At 37.0% G+C, this 5,982-nt stretch overlaps 1 long non-coding RNA gene across 1 annotated transcript; it reads right to left on the bottom strand.

Annotated features, from left to right (window-relative positions):
* Nucleotides 1-1,028: 1,028 nt before the first annotated feature.
* On the bottom strand, nucleotides 1,029-3,952 carry LOC113344941. Its single transcript, XR_003357950.1, has 2 exons — nucleotides 3,738-3,952; nucleotides 1,029-1,422 (listed from the first exon to the last, which is right to left on the bottom strand). It is a non-coding gene; the product is annotated as an uncharacterized LOC113344941 (long non-coding RNA).
* Nucleotides 3,953-5,982: the final 2,030 nt, after the last annotated feature.

The following is a 5,982-nucleotide window of genomic DNA, read 5'->3' as shown; positions in this document are numbered from 1 at the left end:
CTAACCGTACCTATTAGTGTCCTTAATCAATGCGTAGGACCAAGACACTTCAGAGTTGGGCTTTTCTATCGACTCGGTATCCCATTATTTGTTGAGAATAGTTTATGCTCAAGATGTAGCAGACCTATGGACATCTTTGGGGATCATACGCTTCATTGTACTAAAGATGTTGGAACTAAGTTTCGACATGATTTTGTTTGGGATGTCAGTTAATGCTGACATCTGCTACAAAGATGGTGTGCCTAAACGCAAGGAAGTTTCTCTTGCTGACATCTGTTAAAAGATGGTTTGCTGACATCGTCGCTTCTGCTTTTCCATTACTCCTAGGATAAAGTTGAGTTGATTTTCCAGATTGGATCCTGAATGCATTGAACAACATCGCAATGTTTTCACATTTAAACTGTTTTTCATTGTCAGACACAAGTTGGACAGGGATGTCAAATTTGCGTATAATGTGTTCGAAGATTAAAGAAAAGACATCAGTATCTCTATTGTGCTATAAATCCTTTGACTTAATCCATTTAGTGAAATAATTTGTTGCCACCATAATATATCTTCGTTGTTTTAAACCGTTCACGATAGGTCCCACGATATCAGCCACCACATTGCGAAGGGCCACACACTTAACACTGAATTTAGTTGCAGGTGCATGGATTCTTCTTCCGAGCATTCAATATTCTTCGCATCTTGTAGTAACATGTGTTTGCATCCTCATGCATATGAGGCCAAAAATATCGACTACAAAATAGAAGGCGTTTAGTGACGGTTCTCAAACCGTCACAAATAACAAAACTTTCACAAACAGCTAAAAACGCCGTCACAAAAATACATTTGTGACGCGAGACAATCCGTCGTTACTGCTGGGGTAAATGTTTTTGGTGGCGGTTTGAGATCATTTGTGACTTTCGGTCAACCGTCACTAATTAGTATTTGTGGCGCTCTTCTCCCGTCGCCAATTATACCACCACCGCCGGCAGACCTTTTCCAGGCGGGATTTTTGATCCGGCAATTTTTTTTCCGGCAAAAAATTTCAGAACAAACTTACACCATTTCATATAAAGTAAAAAACAAATTTGATTATATAAACTTGCATTCATAACAAAGTTTTCCATTAAAACTTCCAAATATGCAAGTACGAAATCTGGGCAACAGAAACACCTAGAGAGTTCACCTTAACAGTCTCCTATAGTTCATTAAACCACTGGTGCCAAGTTTCAACAAGACACGTTGAACATGCCAATTTCCCTTAATTACTCCATCTTGAGAGCATTGCAAGTCCAGGAGAATAACTTATAGTTCATAGTAATCCCGCAGGCAGATCGAACATTTCATTTCTTGAGGAGTCATATGTATCTAACCCTGCCTCCCATAACTCCTTGAGCTCATCTATTAACGGTCTCAAATATACTTCGATGTCGTTACCTGTATGACAAATAAGATAATGAGTTTGAATATTTGGTACCTTACTGATGCAGAACATACAAGTCTAATTGTACCATAACTAGACAAAGGCAGAGACAAAGAAATTGTTGAACAACTCGATTATTAAATTGTGACTCAAATACATTTAGAAATACTGAACTAGACATTTCAAATAAAAACATTGAGTTCCAATGCAATTGCAAGCATATTAAGGTAGAATTAAGCAGCATATTTCGAAATACTGAGCTTAACATATCAACAGCAAGGAACTAATGCAGGTGCAATCATACACAATAACTACGAGAGATCATATGTAGCGGACCGGTACATATGATCAAAAAAATGGTCTTGCAGTTGCAATCATAGACCATATCGTCTTCTTTACATTTCCACTCTCACTATAAAATCTCATCTCAAATGGGCTTGGTTAGTCTAGCAAGCGAACAACTGCAAGAACAAAAACGTTCACTACAATGGGTGAATTTGCTCCGTTTTGCTGCTCAAAATGGTCTAGAGAACATTGCTGTGAACAGCACCAGAAGAGCAGTGACGGTGCAAACAAAACAGATGCTACCAATCTATTAGTAACGTTCAATAATCAAAAAAATGATAGTGAGAAGTGTGTCAACAAGTTGAGTTAAAATGATAGTGAATTAACAAACAGTTTGCAACCAACTTAATTATACACTCTAGACATAAGGCTATATCACCCATACAGCTAAGCTACATCAGCTGGCTCATTAATTACACATCCTCATTTCTACCACTAACGTTCTTAATTTAATATCTATCGTGATTTCTTATGGATGATATAAACCATATATACTAAACATGCATGTACGTTATTACATATAAGATTCAACAGAAATGCCAAGACATTAGGAAATTTCAAATCTACTCATGTATGGTAAAGCATAAAAGGGAATCAAAATCTTACTTTTATATACTACTCGTTTAACAGTAAAAAATTGGTCCAGATCTTCACTTTTTAACAAGCAACCAAAATCCATTCATCTACCATCTTAACTGTAGGTGCATTCTAAACTCAAAATGAGAATTGATAGAGACTGTCAAGTATTTAACCAAAGCACTTGATACCCCAATGGTCCCATCCTCAATAACCAACACAATTCCCAAATGTTTTTCATTGATTTACAACCAGAACTATTAGTACAAAAGCAGATAACTCTAGCTTTCATTTCTAAAACATTAACACCCATTTCGATGATTTTTCTCAAATAATCAAAAATGGTGTAATATAAATGCAGTTCATAAGTGTGAATTCATAAATGTTACGAGCAGAAAGTAGTCAGTGTTTTTAAGCATTTGGAAGGAACAACTAGCTACACATAAACAAGCTTATGGATTATTAACAAAAGAGCTACCACCAATACCATGTCAGCACATTTTCAAAATTTCTATTCTCTTCCCAGTTTATACATATTTATAGATGGATATCATCCATATACTACCAGTAGGGGGTTTTAGACATATAGGTTCCGGAGACCACCTATCTACAAAGAACGATTATAGTAAATGAATCAATTCAAAGATTTCATAAATTTGCACTAAGCCTTCAGCCTAAAAAACACTCATATCATCATGCGATAAATTTTTAAATTAATGTGGTCTTTACTAACGACTCATTTCATATTTAACCATTTGGGTTTCTCATTAAATCCCTATAATTTCAACTTCAAGTAGAACACAATCTAATTTCACTTGAGTACTAACCTTGGTGGTCCTAAATCTTAATTATCCTTCAAAGCAAAAGATCAGATTTCCATAGATTGACTTGTATAAACACTAACGTTTCTTCCTCTTACGAGCTCTCTTCCAACACCATTGAGGCATATGAACGAACACTTTATACCCAGGTATACTAGACTACTTCCTTGTCTTCTCGTAAATATCAGACTCCCGGAATCAAAATCAAACATTCAAGAAAATAAGAAATTGAATCAGTTATACTAATAAATAAAAAGAAATAATTCAAGGGTTTCAATGAAAATGGTACCCGGAGTCAACACCTAAACATACATCTTTACTTCAAACAATTCATGGCTCAACAACATCATCAACTCCATCCCTGTCATGCAACACATCCCTAGCCACAACTACAACTAATTTGGGATGAACCCTAATTCCCAATTGATTCATTACAGAAACTGAAATTAAACTGATTCATTATAGAAACTGAAATCAAACTCTATACATCATCAAAAAAAATTAAATTAAAAGCAAACCCATCACTAATTGATCACTCTATAAATCGATTTCACACAATATTTAAAGAAAACCTAAATTCAACTTACCTTTCTGTTGAGTTTGAATCAACACACGGATCGACACCGTGACCATCAACTATCCCCGATTCCATTCCATTTCTCTAAATATCATAATCATGATCTTTATCAGACTCCTGGTAGCAGAGAAGATGCAAACCTATCAGTTATGGCGGAGAAGAAATGGTAGCAGAGAAGAGGCGGAGGAAAAAATGGTAAGGATGAAAAACCAGATCTGTTTCAGTTTTGAGAAGATAAGGCTGAAAAAAAGGAAAAAAGGTCAAAAACAAAAAATTAGTAAAATATCTAAGGGGAAATCATCTAGTCTGTCGGAAGCACGAAACCGATAATATAAAACTGCTCATTTGACTCATCCTACTATTTCCTGCGGTTGGTCAAACAATCCTCACAAATAGTCACCATTTTTGACGCCCATAAAAAAAAACCTCACTAATAGCACTTGTTTTTGTAGTGCCCTTGCACTTTGGTTTTATGAGCCAGTAATCTTGCTCCGCTATGCTTACAAGCATCACTTTGGATGTTGCCTTTAGTATTTCGGTCATGCTACATTCACCGTGATTTTTTCACCGAGAAATCATCGAGTGAGAGAAACCCCTGGGACCCACCACCCAGAAATTTACAGGGATCTAGTTTTTTTTGTGTCATTTAATGAATTCACGATGGGTTTTCCACAGTGAGTTTATCGTTTTCCTTAATATTTATACACCTTCTTCTGTTTGACAAACATCTCAATAATAGAGACCCTAAAAATGATCTTTGATAAAGAATTCGAATTCTTTCCGCATATGGGCATTGGGTCGAGTTGACGGGTTCGTCGATCCATCTTCACTCCTGCTAACGTAACGGATGACCAGATGTGATTTTCAAAACAAACACACAAAAATTTAATTAGCCCAATCATAATGTAGTGCACATTTAGCCAATTTTACTAGGGCCGGGTTATATTGACACGGCCCAGACTGTCCCTAGGGCTGCATAGTCTAGCGAAGGAACAACTTGCGCCGCCTCACGAGAGAAAGAGAGGGAGAGCAGTAATGGCGATGAGATTCGTTTTGAAGAAGATTTCTCCTCCTAGTAATGTTCGTTTTCTGGAAAGAGTACAATTGTATCGTTCTTACTATGGAAGGGGAAGTGAGACGAACAGACGGGAAGATGGGACATATTTTTCTCGTGCGAATTGCTTGAATCAGATCCAGGAGCAGCGTTCCAGGAAGGAAGAGATCATTAAAGAGATTTTTGAAAATTTTGATAACCAGTTTGCATAAGTTGTCGTCCCATGAGTTTCAAGGTCAGGAGCATCAGAGATACCTTGAAGGATTTCAATGGACTTACTTGAATTATTAATTGTATCTTTCAGGATTTCAAAGGAGGAAACTATTATGTATGAGGTCTGATCATACTATTGGTATCCATGGAGCAGTAGGTAACCTCGAATTCTCCATTCCTTCATTAAGTTTAGGGTTACTAACTAGGAAACAATTAGCATTACCTCGTGGGGCTCTTTATGGGTTTCCTAGACAAACTGTGAATGGTTTGGTATGTGTTACTACCTGGGATAAGGATGCATTTGTTATATACAATCCTAGTACTGGAGAAACCTCACCGTGGATTCAAATTACCGTGGCTTTGGAAAGGTCTGAATTGTCTGAATGGGATATTTATCGTGAAGTTGAATGCATTGCATTTGGATTTGATCCAAAAAGGAATGAACATAAAGTCATTTGTGTATCAACTACGTATAATAAAGAATCTGGCATGGAAGTTGCTGAACAAGATGATGTTGCACTCGTGGTTGAGGTGTTGACTATTAATCTGGGTTGGAGAAGACTCAGTGACCATGTAATTCCACCTGCCATTTCTAAATATGGACCAAGGTTTTGGTCAGTGTATCCTCCTGTTTATGTAAACGGTTCTATATATTGGATGTACCGGATATTAGCAGAATTTGTTGTCCACGGTGAAGACTTCACGTATGCGTCTATCAGTTCTTTTGCTGATAGGAAAGGAGCTCCACAACCTACTTTGCAGTTAATGGAATTTGATGGACGTATTGGTATATTGAAACGTAAATGGGATCATGGAGCTGTTGTATACTATATACACATGCCTTAGCAGGAATGGCGTTGTATGAGTATGATCGGGCTCCTGATTGGATGGTAGAACAGATCGACTGGGATGAAGAGAATATCTCATTGCCTTGTGCCTGGACTGCTGGTACGCATCTTTCAATTGAATCTATTACCGGTACAAATAT

This window comes from Papaver somniferum, unplaced genomic scaffold (genome assembly GCF_003573695.1).
Source record: "Papaver somniferum cultivar HN1 unplaced genomic scaffold, ASM357369v1 unplaced-scaffold_80, whole genome shotgun sequence".
NCBI classification, from domain to species: Eukaryota; Viridiplantae; Streptophyta; class Magnoliopsida; order Ranunculales; family Papaveraceae; genus Papaver; species Papaver somniferum.
This window is presented reverse-complemented; position numbering and strand designations above follow the sequence as displayed.